The 18,595-nt window shown below is 26.4% G+C and overlaps 1 protein-coding gene across 2 annotated transcripts in view; it reads right to left on the reverse strand.

Annotated features, from left to right (window-relative positions):
• Nucleotides 1–17,156, reverse strand: part of Cralbp (Cellular retinaldehyde binding protein) — a 41,032-nt gene extending 23,876 nt beyond the window's left edge. The window contains exon 1 of one of the 2 annotated variants that reach the window (XM_075306492.1): nucleotides 16,617–17,156. The gene's annotated coding sequence lies outside the window, so the exon portion shown is untranslated. Of the gene's footprint in view, nucleotides 1–13,743; nucleotides 13,842–16,616 lie in introns of those variants that run through there. The other variant, XM_075306493.1, reaches the window with a different exon arrangement.
• Between the last annotated feature and the right edge of the window lie 1,439 nt (nucleotides 17,157–18,595).

The raw sequence follows: 18,595 nt of genomic DNA on the forward strand, positions 1-18,595 counted from the left end.
GAAAGAAAATTTTGCCAAAATTTTCTATAAAAATAAAATTTTGGCAACATTTTCTATAGAAATACATTTTGACAAAATTTTCTATAGAAATAAAATTTTGAAAACATTTTCTAAAGAAATAAAATTTTGACAAACTTTTCTAAAGAAATAAAATTTTGACAAAATTTTCTATAGAAATAAAATATTTGACAAAATTTTCTAAAGAAATAAAATTTTGCAAACTTTTCTATAGAAATAACATTTTGACAAAATTTTCTAAAGAGTTAAATTTTAACAAATATGTTTATAAAAATAAAATTTGGACAAAATTTTCTAAAGAAATAAAATTTTGAAAAAAAAATTTAAAGAAATAAAATTTTGACAAAAAAATATGTTTATAAAAATAAAATTTTGACAAAATTTTATATGGAAATAAAATTTTGACAACATTTTCGATAGAAATAAAATTTTGACAAAATTTTCTATAAGAATAAAATTTTTACAAAAATTTTCTATAGAAATAAAATTTTGGCAAAATTTTCTATAGAAAAAAATATTGACAAAATTTTTTATAGAAATAAAATTTTGACAAAATTTTCTATAGAAATAAAATTTTCTATAGAAATAAAATTTTGAAAAAATTTTCTATAGAAATAAAATTTTGACAAAATTTTCTATAGAAATAAAATTTTGACAAAATTTTCTATGGAAAGAAAATTTGACAAAATTTTCTATAGAAATAAAATTTTGACAAAATTTTCAGTAGAAATAAAATTTTGACAAAATTTGCTATAGAAATAAAAGTTTTACAAACATTTTCTGTAGAAATAAAATTTTGACAAAATTTTCGATAGAAATAAAAGTTTTACAAACATTTTCTGTAGAAATAAAATTTTGACAAAATTTTCGATAGAAATAAAATTTTGACAAAATTTTCGATAGAAATAAAATTTTGACAAAATTTTCGATAGAAATAAAATTTTGACAAAATTTTGTATATAAATCTTTGGCAGGTAAACACGATCATTTTGTTTTTTCAAAAAGTGCTCTATTTGGAATGACTTCTTATTGAAGAAACCAAATTCGGTTGAATGTAATACATATCATAAACCCTAAATCTCAATAATTTTGCACTTTATACTGATGCTATTAATGCTATTTTTCTTAACATAAGTTGTTTGCCAGTGTACTTTTTTCATATTCCCCCTAAAAAAATCGAGACTTTTCATGTTATTACCTAATAGCACTCGTATGGTCAATTCAATCGTTAACGTTGAGGAAATCAAACATGTTTCAGAAAATTTCCATTTTCACAAATGCAACTATTTGAAGGTTGTTTTAAAACATTTCTGGTTTTCCTCATATGAAGCCAAAACGTAGTCTACTACATCTTTGTCAATTCTGATTCTAAGACAGTCACTTTACACAGCAAATAAAAGCCAGTTTGTTTAACGACCATTGCAATTGCAACATTTGTTTAGATATTATCTCATATTAAATGTTAATGACAATTTGTCTTAATTTACTCTACATGGACAATTAAAAATTACTTTAGCTAGAAAAAATAATAAAAATAGGCTTAAAATTATTGAAGTCGTATATGCTACAAACCAAAGTAACCAACAACTCATATAAGAAATTCATATGCATTTTAGCTAGCGAAATTTTCATAGGGACGATGTTATCGACATTAACATTTTTTTAAGAGTAAGGAACATGTGGAAACCAATTTTCAGTTTATAAATCAGACACAAGCCTCAAAAAATGTTTTATTTAATGAAATGATTATCTTTGCCTCTGTATACTACGTAAGCCATAGACATTAAGCTACCTCTTCCAGCAATCGAAAATAGGCAAGAAAACAAAAAAGCGCAAAATTAATCTAAAATAAACGAACTATTGTTAATCATTTCGTTTTGTGCTACAAGACAGTTCAACAATTAACAAAAAACGTGTGTGACTTTAATCTTTTTATGATGCGAATTGAATAGAAATATGAACTCTATAGCCACCGACTGACAGATCTGGACATGTCAACTATTTATAACGAAGTTGGTGATTAATTATTGAAGTCATTTAAAGTGATCCTATACAAAGTATTGCTGAATTACAAAAATAATTGGTTTAACATATTTTTTTAATTGAAACTAAAATCAATCACATAAATTAATAACATCAATTATTTTTTTTAATTGACATCTGTGATTGGATACTGTAATTTTCGTGATTGAAATAATTTCAATTAAAAATTAATTTCGTTATTGAAAACAAACAAATATGTTTTTCTGTGTATGCTAGGTTAGGTTAGTAATATTCTGTATTGTGATACCATATTCTGTATTGTGGTATCAGAGAAGAGAGAAGTTCTCTTATCAATGAGTGCTGCCCGATTGTATATTTCGCTCAATGATAAGGGACACCCATTTTATAGCCGAGTGCGAGAACGCTACTTACAGAAACTTTGAAACACTCAAAAATATCACCAGCATCACCTACCGCTATGGTTGTGTTTACACATCGACTCATAAAAATTTGTTAAAATCTATTTCTATAGAAAATTTTATTAACATTTTATTTCTATAGAAAATTTTATTAACATTTTATTTCTATAGAAAATTTTGTCAAAATTTTATTTCTATAGAAAATTGTGTCAAAATTTTATTTCTATAAAAAATTGTGTCAAAATTTTATTTCTGTAGAAAATTTTGTCAAAATTTTATTTCTATAGAAAATTTTGTTAAAATTTTATTTCTATAGAACAATTTGTTAAAATTTTATTTTTATAGAAAATTTTGTCAAATTTTTATTTCTATAGAAAATTTTGTCAAAATTTTATTTCTATAGAAAATTTTGTCAAAATTTTATTTCTATAGAAAATTTTGGTAAAATTTTATTTCTATAGAAAATTTTGTCAAAATTTTATTTCTATAGAAAATTTTGTTAAAATTTTATTTCTATAGAAAATTTTGTCAAAATTTTATTTCTATAGAAAATTTGTCAAAATTTTATTTCTATACAAAATTTTGTTAAAATTGTATTTCTATAGAATTTTTTGTCAAAACTTTATTTCTATAGAAAATTGTGTCAAAATTTTATTTCTCTAGAACAATTTGTTAAAATTTTATTTCTATAGAAAATTGTGTCAAAATTTTATTTCTATAGATAATTTTGTCAAAATTTTATTTCTATAGAAAATTTTGTCAAAATTTTATTTCTATAGAAAATTTTGTCAAAATTTTATTTCTATAAAAAAATTTTGTCAACATTTTATTTCTATAGATAATTTTGTCAAAATTTTATTTCTATAGAAAATTGTGTCAAAATTTCTATTTCTATAGAAAATTTTGTCAAAATTTTATTTATTTAGAAAATTTTGTCAAAAGTTGTATTTCTATAGAAAATTTTGTCCAAATTTTATTTCTATAGAAAATTGTGTCAAAATTTTATTTCTATAGAAAATTTTGTCAAAATTTTATTTCTATAGATAATTTTGTCAAAATTTTATTTCTATAAAAAATTTTGTCAAAATTTTATTTCCATACAATTTTTTGTCAAAATTTTATTTCTATGGAAAATTTTGTTAAAATTTTATTTCTATAAAAAATTCTGTCAACATTTTATTTCTATAGAAAATTTTGTCAAAATTTTATTTCTATGGAAAATTTTGTCAAAATTTTATTTCTATAGAAAATTTTGTCAAAATTTTATTTCTATGGAAAATTTTGTCAAAATTTTATTTCTATGGAAAATTTTGTCAAAATTTTATTTCTATAGAAATTTTTGTCAAAATTTTATTTCTATAGAAAATTTTGTAAAAATTTTATTTCTATAGAAAATTTTATCAATATTTTACTTCTGTAGAAAATTTGTTAAAATTTTATTTCTATAGAAAATTTTGTCGAAATTGTATTTCTATAGAAAATTTTTGTCAAAGTTTTATTTCTATAGAAAATTTTATCAAAATTTTATTTCTATAGAAAATTTTGTTAAAATTTTATTTCTATAGAAAATTTTGTAAAAATTTTATTTCTATAGAAAATTTTGTCAAAATTTTATTTCTATGGAAAATTTTGTCAAAATTTTATTTCTAAAGAAAATTTTGTCAACATTTTATTTCTATATTCAAATTTGTTAAAATTTTATTTCTATGGAAAATGTGAAAATTTTATTTCTATAGAAAATTTTGTCAAAATTTTATATCTTTAGAAAATTTCTGTCAAAATTTTATTTCTATATAAAATTTTATCAAAATTTTATTTTCATAAAAAATTTTTTAAAATCTTATTTCTATAGAAAATTTTGTCAAAATTTTATTTCTATAGCAAATTTTGTCAAAATTTTATTTCTATAGATAATTTTGTCAAAATTTTATTTCTATAGAAAATTTTGTCAAAATTTTATTTCTATAGAAAAATTTGTCAAAATTTTATTTGTATAGAAAATTTTGTCAAAATGTTATTTCTATAGAAATTTTTGTCAAAATTTTATTTCTATAGAAAATTTTGTCAAAATTGTATTTCTATAGAAAATTTTGTCAAAATTTTATTTCTATAGAGATTTTTGTCAAAATTTTATTTCTATAGAAAATTTTATTTCTATAGAATATTTTATTTCTATAGAAAATTTTGTCAAAATTTTATTTCTATAGACAATTTTGTCAAAATTTTATTTCTATAGAAAATTGTGTCGAAATTTTATTTCTATAGAAAATTTTGTCAAAATTTTATTTCTATAGAAAATTTTGTCGAATTTTTATTTCTATAGAAAATTTTCTCAAAATTTTATTTCTATAGAAAATTGTGTCAAAATTTTATTTCTATAGAAAATTTAGTCAAAATTTTATATATATGGAAAATTTTGTTAAAATTTTATTTCTATAGAAAATTTTGTCAAAATTTTATTTCAATAGAAAATTGTGTCAAAATTTTATTTCTATAGAAAATTGTGTCAAAATTTTATTTCTATACACACAAAAAATTATCACCAAAATTTTTTCAATTAAACAGTTAATTGAATTTGGAAACGGATTCAATTAATATGTTAATTGATTCAATTAATTATTTAATCAAATCCGAATAAAAACCAATTAAAAAAATGATTGATATTTGTTACGTTTCCAATTAAAATATTGATTGATTCAATCAATTTGTTAATCAATTCGGAAATAATTTTCAATTACAAACGTGATTGAAATTTTTTCCGTTTCCAATTACACATGTGATTGATCCAATCACCTTTGTGATTGAAACTGAATAATTTTGAGCAATGGAAAGAGCGAAAAGAGAACAAGAGAATGTGTATTTATTCAACAATGTATGATGGAGAGATCAGTCTGTGGAAGTAACTCGTAACGAATGGTTGGGTTTTTGTTTTTCGCGTAAATTGAAAAACATGATTGGCGACATTCTGTCTGCTGCATTCAAAAAGTGTGCATAAATATTTTGAACGCAACAACAAATCATAGCAAAGGGTTGAAATAAATAAAGTGTGCAACAACAAACGGACACGTGGTAAAGGTTTGAAAAAAACGCATTTGAAATTACCTGTGTTTGTGTTTTGTGGTATTGTAAAAATGGAAAACAATCTACGTTTATTGAAAGTAAGAATTTGTGAAATGTGAATACCGTTTTCCATTGAAGCCTGTTTACATTAAACGGACTAAAATAATATATTTTTTATTCATTTCTTTTAGTGACCAATTTTATTTCGTGAAATTGACCAATCAATCCCATCAACTCCATCATTTTATCAAATATATAATAATATGTTTGCAATAAAAAAAGTGGGTACCGTATTGATCTTTTAAAATTATAAATTTTTTTTCACTCCTAGTTTTCTTAAAACCAAGAGCGGTATGGGTTTGTTGGAAGATTCACCTTGAAGTTGCGAAGTAGCGTAGGCATTATATTGCATTTTTGTTTTACCTGTCTTTTTCAGTTTGAACCCAAGTAGAGAGCAGTATATCTGGTATATAAACTAATGAGCTGAATTATGTAATGGTAAAAAAGTTCTTTCTTTTGGATTTAAAAATATGAAAAATATCCGATAATAATAAAAATATGTATTTTCCATTTATATTTTTTTCTATTTCCAGAATTTGCAAAGTTTGATGATACTTACCAAATATTACATTGCTTTCCAATTATTTTTGTCTTTGATTGGTTAAAATTTTAATAGACGATTTTAATGTGTGGAAATTTTGGAAAGGAATTGTTACTAAAATTAAATTACCGAGCTCCTTAATACACCTTTTTATGCTAAAAGACTACAACTGCAAAAGAAGATTATAAATCTGCAACCTGGAACTAAGAATTGAACTTGATATTCTATACAGGTAATGTTTAACAAAATTAACTTTTAATTGAACAAAATTAAATTCGAATTATTCTGTTTACTTTCAGAAAAACTAATTTAGCTTACAGGCTGCTGATTTATTGGAAATCTAGGCGCATCTACATATTAGAAGGAACATGCTAACATGGTTATTATTATAAGGAAGATAGTGATTTATATAATTTATTTTTTCACCCTATAGTTGTTATTGATAGTAGTTGTATTTGTAAGTTATGTTAGAACAAAACACAAATGACAAGAACCAAATTTATTTGTCTATTGCATAATTCAAAAAATAATAAAATATTAAATATGTTTTATAAGAAACACATATTTTCTTTTATTTCAAAAGAAAAAAAACTAAATACGATTTTGGGGTCGCAATATATAAATTTTTTGATCGAAATTTATAGCCAATTTCAATTAATTATTTAATTGAATGAATCAAATAATTGATTGATTTTTGTCGCGAAATTAATTAAAATTTTAATTGATTCAATTAAAACTGTGATTGAATTTTATGTTAAAAATCAATCACGTTTTTAATTGATTCAATCACACAATTAATTGATTCCGTGACAAAAGTCAATTAAATTTTTAATTAAAAATCTTGTTGGTTTTCAATCAAAATGGGTGATTGATACTATCATTTTCGTGATTGAAGACATTTCAATTAAAAAAATGATTGAATCCGCGATTTTCGTGATTGAAATCAAAAAATTTTTTTTTGTGTGTAGATAATTTTGTGAACATTTTATTTCTATAGAAAATTTTTGATAAAATTTTATGTTTATTCAAAATTTTGCAAAATTTTATTTCTATAGAAAAATTTGTTAAAATCTTATTTTCATAGAAATTTTTTTCTGAATTTTATTTATATAGAAAATTTTGTTAAAATTTTATTTCTATAGCAAATTTTGTCAAAATTTTATTTCTATAGAAAATTTTGTCAAAATTTTATTTCTATAGAAAAATTTGTGAAAATTTTATTTCTATAGAAAAATTTGTGAAAATTTTATTTCTATAGAAAATTTTGTCAAAGTTTTATTTCTATAGAACATTTTGTAAAAATTTTATATCGAGAGAACATTTTTGTACCAATTTTGAACCGATCGGACCGAAATGGCAACCCTGCTAATATTTACAAGTATCACACACACATCAAATGTTTCCATCTATTATACGACACTTCGTTTTGCCATACCATCATCGTTTGTTGGCAATTGTAGGTAAATAAATTAGCAAATTTAGCTTCTTACAACATACCAGAAACACATAAATGTTAATTTCGAAAAAAAACAACAACTTAACATTTGAAAGACAACAAACTACCAACAGCAAGTAAACTAACAGACAATTAGGCAGATGTTTGGTCGCTTGTAAATGATAAATGGCCATTAATTTTAAGCCATACATAAGATGAAGTTTAAAGCTAATGCCATTACTATACAAGACAAGATAAAGCATACCACGAGACATTGATAATATTAAGCATTGGCATCCCTGGAACCCTATACAGATTACTATCAATTCGTAATGGCTATAATTAATACTATGTACGTGAAGGATATCGCAAGAAAAAAAACTTTTGTAAAAAAAAACATTTTCTGGCTATGATTCATTTATACGCTCCATAGAAATACCTCATAGTTTAAATTGAACTCATTTTGTTCGATTCCATTTATCTTAAGGTTAAGCATTATTATATCGATCTTTTGTTGCGATGACTCCGACATCAAATTCCTGTCATCACCTCATTCCGTTGTAGGTCCAATGGACCAAGCCCAACAATAGAGAAGTATGGATTTTCAGTACCATCTTTGTTTTCAGAGATGACTTAAAATAAAAATTTACGTGACTTTCAATTTTTTTACTTTATTATTTTTTATTTTGTTTTTATATTACCTCAGTACTACTGCTTTTTGTTTTTTTTTTATGGTATGGTGAGCATCATCAATTACTATCCATTGGCTGTGGATTATGGGTATTTTTCGAAAAGACAAAAAAAACAGATTTATCTCTGAAACAAATATTTGTTTAATGATGATAGCAAAGGAATATCTCGTAATTTTATTTATTGTCGAAATGGTTATACGAGGATGGCTACGAAATGTAATTTGATGCCTTGACTTGGATAAAATCTTTCCTTGTGAGCTGTCATTCGAAAGCCCTCTAAGTACGGATTTTGCAATCGAAATTTTTCTTCAGACAATGTTATCGATTGCGAAATATTTAATTTAAGCTCGGTATACAGTTCTTACGAAAATTACCACACAGAAAAAAAAAATTTCCAATTAAAGTCTTAATTGAGTTTTAAACAAGTATATACGGCCGTAAGTTCGGCCAGGCCGAATCTTATGTACCCTCCACCATGGATTGCGTAGAAACTTCTACGAAAGACTGTCTTAACAATCGAATTATTTGGGTTGTGGTAATACTCAAAAATTCTAAACATCGTCTTCTAAATTGTAAGTTAGTCCATATGTGGTATATATTAGACAAAAAAGGTATGTTTAGGTAAGTCTACAAATAATTACGAATCGATATGGACTTTTGCACGGTACGTAGAGAGCCAGAATTGAAATATGGGGGTCGCTTATATGGGGGCTATATACAATTATGAACTTGATATGGACCAATTTTTGTGTGATTGGGGATCGATTTATCTGAGGGCTATATATAACTATAGACCGATATGGACCTAGTTAAGCATGATTGTTAACGGCCATATACTAGCACAATGTACCAAATTTCAACTGACTCGAATGAAATTTGCTCCTCCAAGTGGCTCCAAAACCAAATCTCTTGATCGGTTTATTTGGGGGCTATATATAATTATAGACCGATATGGACCACTTTTGGCATGGTTGTTAAATATCATATACTACCACCACGTACCAAATTTCATGCAGATCGAATGAATTTTGCTTCTCCAAAAGGTACCGGAGGTCAAATCAGGTGATCGGTTTATATGGGGGCTATATATAATTATGGACCGATGTGGACCAATTTTTGCATGGTCATTAGAGATCATATACTAACACCATGTACCAAATTTCAGCCGGATCGGATGAAATTTGCTTCTCATAGAGGCTCCGCAAGCCAAATCGGGGGATCGGTTTATATGGGGGCTATATATAATTATGGACCGATGTGGACCAATTTCTGCATGGTCATTAGAGATCATATACTAACACCATGTACCAAATTTCAGCCGGATCGGATAAAATTTGCTTCTCTTAGAAGCTCCGCGAGTCAAATCGGGCGATCGGTTTATATGGGGGCTATATATAATTATTGACCGATGTGAACCGATTTTTGCATGGTTGTTAAAGGCCATATACTAACACCAAGTACAAAATTTCAGCCGGATCGGATGAAATTTGCTTCTCCTAGAGGCTCCGCAAGCCAAATCGGGGGATCGGTTTATATGGCGGCTATATATAATTATTGACCAGTGTGAACCAATTTTTGCATGGTCATTAGAGATCATATACTAACACCATGTACCAAATTTAAGACGGATCGGATAAAATTTGCTTCTCTTAGAAGCTCCGCGAGTCAAATCGGGCGATCGGTTTATATGGGGGCTATATATAATTATTGACCGATGTGGACCAATTTTTACATAGTTGTTAGATACCATATACTTAATCCATGTACAAAATTTCAGCCGGATCGGATAAAATTGGGTTCTCTTAGAGGCTCCGCAAATCAAATTGGGGGATCGGTTTATATGGCGGCTATATATAATTATGGACCGATGTGGACCAATTTTTGCATGGTTGTTAGAGACCATATACTAACACCAAGTACAAAATTTCAGCCGGATCGGATGAAATTTCCTTCTCCTAGAGGCTCCGCAAGCCAAATCGGGGGATCGGTTTATATGGGGGCTATATATAATCATGGACCGATGTTGACCAATTTTTGCATGGTTGTTAGAGACCATATACTAACACCAAGTACAAAATTTCAGCCGGATCGGATGAAATTTGCTTCTCCTAGAGGCTCCGCAAGCCAAATCGGGGGATCGGTTTATATGGGGGCTATATATAATTATGGACCGATGTGGACCAATTTTTGAATGGTCCTTAGAGATCATATACTAATACCATGTACCAAATTTCAGCCGGATCGGATGAAATTTGCTTTTCTTAGAGGATCCCCAAACCAAATTTGCGGGGCCGTTTATATGGGGGCTACACGTAAAAGTGGACTGATATGGCCCATTTGCAATACCATCCGAACTACATCAATAACAACTACTTGTGCCAAGTTTCAAGTCGATAGCTTGTTTCGTTCGGAAGTTAGCGCGATTTTAACAGACGGACGGACGGACAGGCTCAGATCGACTCAGAATTTCACCACGACCCAGAATATATATACTTTTAGGGGGTCTTAGAGCAATATTTCGATGTGTTACAAACGGAATGACAAAGTTAATATACCCCCATCCTATGGTGGAGGGTATACAAATATTCAATTAAAAATTTAATTGATTCAACAAATGTTTTAAATGAAACAAAAATCAATCACAAAAATTTATAGAACCAATTAATTTTTTTAATAGACTTTCAATTAATTTTTTTAAGGATACTATCATTTCTGTGATTGAAGACATTTGAATGGGATCAATTAATTTCGTGATTGAAACAGAAGAAATTTTTTTGTGTGCTGTTTCCTCGCACAGTACATGACAAAACTGTATTATTGGCACATAAAAAGGATTTTAGTTAAAAGTACACACAATATTTATTTTTATATATATCTAATTAATTTTTTAATTGAAATGTCTTCAATCACGAAAATGATTGCAACAATCACAGATTTAATTGGGCATATAAAAATACTTGATTGAAAAATTAATTGATTTCATTAGTAAAAGGATTTTAATTACACAAGAAAAAATTATGATTTAATCACGAAATTAATTGATCCAATTAATTATACCCTAAACCACATAGTGGTCAGGGTATAATAACTTTGATCTGCCAAAAAATGTGCCTACCAAAAATATTGATTTTAGGCCCCATAAAATATATACCGATAGAGTCAGAATCACCTCCTGAGTCAATCTAGCGCTTGGTGTCCGTCCGTCCATCTTTCCATGTTTGTTGTTCAGAGGATTCCGGTCGCAATATTTAGTTTTGATAAAAATTGTTACAGGGTGTTTTTTTTGGGCACAATAACGAACTCTATTGAATTTGGAAGAAATCGGATTAAATTTAGATATACATAGCTCTCATTTCGATTTCGACAAATGGGGTCACGTTGCGCTTTTTTACAAAAGGATCGTCACCAATTTTGGCAAAAAGTAATCTTCTTCATTGCCATTTATGTCTGCAAAATTTCATCCAAATCGGTTCAGATTTAGATATAGCTCTCATATATATGTATTGCCCGATTTTCCCAAATTTGGCCATAATACTCTTATTTAGTAATCAATGCTACTCAAATATTGTATGATATAGTCGACCCCGCCCGACTTTCTATTTTACTTACTTGTTTTTTAATTGAAATATCTTCAATCACAGAAATGATAGGTTAGGTTAGGTTAAGCAGCCCGATGTATCAGGCTCACTTAAACTATTCAGTCCATTGTGATACCACATTGGTAAACTTCTCTCTCATCACTGAGTGCTGCCCGTTTCCATGTTAAGCTCAATGACAAGGGACCTCCTTTTTATAGCCGAGTCCGAACGGCGTTTCACATTGCAGTGAAACCACTTAGAGAAGCTTTGAAACCCTCAGAAATGTCACCAGCATTACTGAGGTGGGATAATCCACGCTGAAAAACTTCTTGGTGTTCGGTCGAAGCAGGAATCGAACCCACGACCTTGTGTATGAAAGGCGGGCATTGCACCACGGGGCTCTCTAATTTGGAGTTACAATATATTCAGCCCAGTACTTATCTCAAACTGATATTTCATTTACATGCCGATAATACAGTCTTTTCATAGATTTATTAAGCCCCTGTATGCAGATCTTGTGGTATAGGTGCGTGCGCAGAGAATGAAGTCGCCGATATTAGACGCCGCCGAATTTGATTGAAAGATTAGTTGTACAACTAATCTCATTATCGTTCGTATAACTCCAAATCAGAGAATGAAGCCGCCGAGTCGCGCCGCCGATTTCAGTCGCCGCCGACCATTTTTTGCCAGTCGCCGCCGCCGCCGAATATGTCGACTCATCTCGACTCAAATTTAGCCGCCAAGTAATCAAAAATATCGATTAAAATCAGAAAAAAATTTATTAAATTGTCGTATTTTTTCCAAAATTTTGAACACAACCGATCATATTTAATCTGCTATAATAATTTAGCAAAAATTTAGCTCAGAAAATTTGAACGAAAAGTAAATTTGTTTGTAAGATAGGTTGTACAACTAATCTCATTACCATTGGATTAACTTCAAATTGATTTTATAATGGATAATTGTCCGCCGCCGAGTAAACAAATTTATATCGGCTCAGCCGTTAAGCCGCCGCCGCCGGAGGCAAAAATTTAGTGTCCGCCGCCGCCGACAAAAATGTGTCGGCTTCATTCTCTGCTCCAAATCAGAGAATGAAGACGCCGAGTCGCGCCACCGATTTTAGCCGCCGCCGAATATGCCGACTCATCTCCGCAAATTAATCAAAAATATCGAACTAAATCAGAAAAAAATTTATTAATATTTGTCACATTTTTTGCCAAAATTTGGAACCTTCCAACGAATCCATAATCAATAAGTATAAAATTGCTACAATAATTTGGCGAAAATGTATCTCAGAAAATTTGAATGACATCTAAATTTGATTTTAAGATTGTTCTTACAAATAATCTTATTACCACTCGGAGAAATCAATTTGATATTATAATGGATAAATGAAAATATAATTTTTTTCAATCATTTACCAGTTTGGTTATTTATGATACCTTTACATTACATTTCATCTTATTGGACACATTAATCACAATAAATAGCTATTGTGAATTGAAGTAATGTAAAATAAAAAAAATCCAACCTGTCACTCTTGGCGAAATTTTCACTGATGAGATATTCTGCATAGAACACCAGTGCAACGATAATTCTAACGATAATATTTAATACAAAAATCAAATTAATCTTGGAGTATCAAAACACAATGAAAACAATATATTAGAATTATTTGCTCAAAGTCTGAATATACGACAGGAATATAAAAAAAAAAAACATTTTGGTTTTTGAAAATATTTTCGCTAAAATTTTACGATAGACCACAAATCACAAAAATAATACAGCAAACCGACCGACTGCTGATTTTAGCAGACGTTTTCCTATGAGTGTACCGGGCTATGTATCAATAAATCATTTCATCACTGCTAATTTTTAATCAGTAATTTCTTTTTTTGTTTTTAAATCGTCTTTCTTTGGTGGTGATTTCTAATTTATTTTTTTTGTTTGCACTCACTTGATTAAAACTTTGTAATATTATTATTTTTTGTTTTAATTGATTTTTTTGATTTTTTTCAATGAAATTTTTTCAACCTTCACTGTACAGAAGACAGAGTATGACTGCTTGTAATATCCCAAAGAGTCATTTTAAAGTATATCGGATTTGTTAAATGAAAGAAGAAATATACATATGTGTTTGTGTAAATCGGTTCTGATTGCTAAAGGGCTTCCTGTAATAAGCAATCAATATTCATATTAATTTGCATATATAAGTAAGTATAATTATTTTATCTCTCTTCTCTCCCCAAATTTGTATATAAGTATTGAACATTTTTGCATTGCATTTTTTTTTTTTTTCAAAAAAATTTTGTGATTTATATATATTAATACAATCAAAATTACGCTTATGTGATTTAAAAAATAATCGATTTATTTGTTTCTTGTAACACATTTATTTTTAACCTTGATCATTTTGATCCGAATTTTTAAATTGGGTTACAACAGTTAATTGCATTTTTATTACACAACTTCCGAGGAAAAAATTAAAATTCCAGCAAAAAAAGAGCTTCCAAAAAAGTAGTTTGGATCCCCAATCTGTGATCCGGAAGTAGTGCAAACTTGGATCATCTCCAATGAATTTTACATGGGCTTGTCATAGGACGGAAGTACTCCCTTTTTGGATCCTTTGCATTGTTTTAGAAGTTGAGCCCTGGAAGTTAATTTGAATAAAGAAATTTAAAAAGCGAAAAAAACAATTTTTTTTCAACCAATTTCACTTTTTTTCATCCATATGTTTTATTACACAATTATTTTCCTATTATCTAATTTTTACAATGTGAAAAACTTTTATCGGCAAGTAAAAAATTTCTAGAAAAATTAAATTTTGACAAAATATTCTATAGAAATAAAATTTTGACATAATTTTCTATAGACATAAAATTTTAACAAAATTTTCTATAGAAACAAAATTTTGATAAAATTTTCTATAAAAATAAACTTTTGACAAAATTTTCTATAGCAATAAAATTTTGACAAAATTTTCTATAGAAATAAGATTTTTACAAAATTTTCTATTGAAATAAAATTTTGGCCAAATTTTCTATAGAAATAAAATTTTGGCCAAATTTTCTATAGAAATAAAATTTTGACAAAAATGTCTATAAAAATAAAACTTTGACAAAATTATCTATAGAAATAAAATTTTGACAAAATTTTCTATAGAAATAAAATTTTGACAAAATTTATTATAGACATAAAATTTAAACAAAATTTTCTGTAGAAATACAATTTTGCCCAAATTTTCTATAGAAATAAAATTTTGACAAAAATGTCTATAAAAATAAAACTTTGACAAAAATGTCTATAAAAATAAAACTTTGACAATGTTATCTATAGAAATAAAATTTTGACAAAATTTTCTATAAAAATAAACTTTTGACAAAATTTTCTATAGCAATAAAATTTTGACAAAATTTTCTATAGAAATAAAATTTTGACATAATTTTCTATAGAAATAAAATTTTGACAAAATTATCTATAGAAATAAAATTTTGACAAAATTTTCTATAGAAATAAAATTTTGACAAAATTTATTATAGACATAAAATTTAAACAAAATTTTCTGTAGAAATAAAATTTTGCCCAAATTTTCTATAGAAATAAAATTTTGACAAAAATGTCTATAAAAATAAAACTTTGACAAAAATGTATATAAAAATAAAACTTTGACAAAGTTATCAATAGAAATAAAATTTTGACAAAATTTTCTATAAAAATAAACTTTTGACAAAATTTTCTATAGCAATAAAATTTTGACAAAATCTTCTATAGAAATAAAATTTTGACATTATTTTCTATAGAAATAAAATCTTGACAAAATTTTCTATAGAAATAAAATTTTGACAAAATTTTCTATACAAATAAAATTTTGACAAAATTTTCTATAGAAATAAAACTACGACAAAATTTTCTATAGAAATAAATTTTTGACGAAATTTTCTATAGGAATAAGATTTTGACAAAATTTTCTATAGAAATAAAATTTTGGCCAAATTTTCTATTGAAATAAAATTTTGGCAAAATTTTTTTATAGAAATAAAATTTTGACAAAATTTTCTATAGAAATTAAATTTTGACAAAATTTTCTATAGAAATAAAATTTTGACAAAATTTTCTATAGAAAAAAAAGTTTTGACACAATTTTCTACAGAAATAAAATTTTTTTAAATTTTCTATAGAAATGATATTTTGTCAAAATTTTCTATTGAAATGAAATTTTGACAAAATTTTCTATATAAATGAAATTTTGACACAATATTCGAAAGAAAATACATTTTGGCAAAATTTTGTTTCTATAGAAGATTTTTTTGTTTGGTAGTTTCTTCGTAGAATTTTCTATAAAATATGGTAGATTATTTTTGGCTCGAGTGGCAACCGAACTCCACTTTTTCTTCTGAAAAGAAAACACCATAAGCTATTGTGACATAGTATTTAGTTTAGAATTGGAGCAAAATACATCTCACGATATAAAAATATTCAATTTCGATTAAATAATCTCATTTTAAATCCATGTTTAATTTTTTCAAACAGGAAATAGAAATTTGTTTAAGGGAAAGCATATGTTCACATGGTCGCTGATGATGCATTTATGCAAATGAACTTAACTTGCTGAACAAGTAATTCCCCAAAAAAAAAAAAAAAGTAAATAAAAATGTCTTATATATATGAAATATTTAAGTGAAAAGTGTGCCTCCCATCATTGAAATGTAGGTTTGTAAAAACACTTCAAAAAATATAATATTTTATAGTTTAAAACAATTAATGCAATGGAAAGAAAAAATATTTTTTTTTTTTATTATTTTTATAGCAATCTTTTTTATAAAAACATACCTTTAACGAGTGTTTTGGTTTTTTTTTTCTTCTTTTTAATTAATACGCGCTTAAGTTTTATTTTGAAATTTCTTTCAATACAATCACTTGAAATTTGTTCAATACTAAAAAAATGTTTACAGCAAATTTGCCTATTTCGTTTGTTGTTACTTTGGTATTTGTTTTTCGTTTTTTTTTTTGTTTTTATTATATTTTCAATATTTGTTTGTTTGTTTTTTTTTTTAAAGGGGGATTGTTAACTATTAATACTTTTTCACACACTTGTCACAAAATTAATGAAAATAAAAAAAATGTATTGTAAAGAACTACAGTTGCGAACTTCGGCATATGATAATTGAATACTCTTCTATTTAATTTTGAATGCCGAACTTTACTCCACGGTAGTCAGATGCTGAATGGTCTTAAACTGCAAAATGACACGTCTAATGTAGATTTGGTTGTTTTTCTTTTTTTTGTCGGACAAATAGCTAAAATGTAAGGAGCCCTCAAACGCTCTAAGCCAATGCCAGTTTAAGCCAACTTCTTCGGAAGTTTATTGTAAACATAGACTGGCATTTGTTTGATGCTTCAGCGTTGTTTTAATCCAGTTATTTTCATTTTCCAACCTAACATAGGAGCTCAGAGAGCAGGTGATCATAGTGTTATGGGGTTAAAGAGAGATAAAATATTTCTCTTAAATTTACAGTTAGGTTCAGGGTTGCCATTTTGGTCCGATCGGACTAAAATTTTGACAAAATTTTCTATAGAAAATTTTGCAATGGTTAGCATGCCCGCCTTGCATACACAAAGCCGTGGGTTCGATTCCTGCTTCGACCGAAAACCAAAAAATTTTTCAGCGGTGGATTATCCCACCTCAGTAATGCTGGTGACATTTCTGAGGGTTTCAAAGCTTCTCTAATTGGTTTCACTGCATTGTGGAACGCCGTTCGGACCCGGCTATAAAAAGAAGGTGCCTTGTCAGAAATAAAATTTTGAAAAAAATTTCTATAGAAATAAAATTTTGAAAAAAATTTTTCTATAGAAATAAAATTTTGACAAAATTTTCAATAGAAATAAAATTTTGACAAAATTTTCTATAAATATAAAATTTTGAGAAAATTAATTAATTAGAAATAATTAAAAATAAAAATTTTGAATAGACTTAAATATTTGAAAAAATTTTGTATCGAAGTAAAATTTTGGTAAATTTTAAATATTTAAAGATATTAATTTCATTTGGAACAATGGTTCGCTGGCAGTGTTGCCAGTATTGGGGATTTCCCCCCAAATTGGGGATATTTTTTCGTGAATGGTTACATAATTTTTGAGTTGAGGACTTGGGGATTTGGTGGGGAATTTCCATAAATTTGGGGATTTTTTCGAGAAATCGGTTTTCTATAGAAAATTTTGTCAAAATTTTATTTCTATGGAAAATTTTGTCAAAATTTCATTTCTATAGAAAATTTTGTCAAAATTTTATTTCTATAGAAAATTTTGTCTAAATTTTATTTCTATAGAAAATTTTGTCAAAATTTTATTTCTGTAGAAAATTTTGTCAAAATTTTATTTTTATAGAAAATGTTATCAAAATTTCATTTCTATAGAAAATTTTGTCAAAATTTTATTTTTATAGAAAATTTTGTCAAAATTTTATTTCTGTAGAAAATTTTGTCAAAATTTTATTTCTATAGAAAATTTTGTCAAAATTTTATTTCTATATAAAATTTTGTCAACATTTTATTTCTGTAGAAAATTTTGTCAAAATTTTATTTCTATAGAAAATTTTGTCAAAATTTTATTTCTGTAGAAAATTTTGTCAAAATTTTATTTCTGTAGAAAAATTTGTCAAAATTTTTTTCTATAGAAAATTTTGTCAAAATTTTATTTCTGTAGAAAATTTTGTCAAAATTTTATTTCTATAGAAAATTTTGTCAAAATTTTATTTCTATAAAAAATTTTGTCAAAATTCTATTTCTATAAAAAATTTTGTCAAAATTTTA

The sequence above is a fragment of the Haematobia irritans genome, chromosome 4 (genome assembly GCF_050003625.1).
Source record: "Haematobia irritans isolate KBUSLIRL chromosome 4, ASM5000362v1, whole genome shotgun sequence".
In the NCBI taxonomy this organism is placed as follows: domain Eukaryota; kingdom Metazoa; phylum Arthropoda; class Insecta; order Diptera; family Muscidae; genus Haematobia; species Haematobia irritans.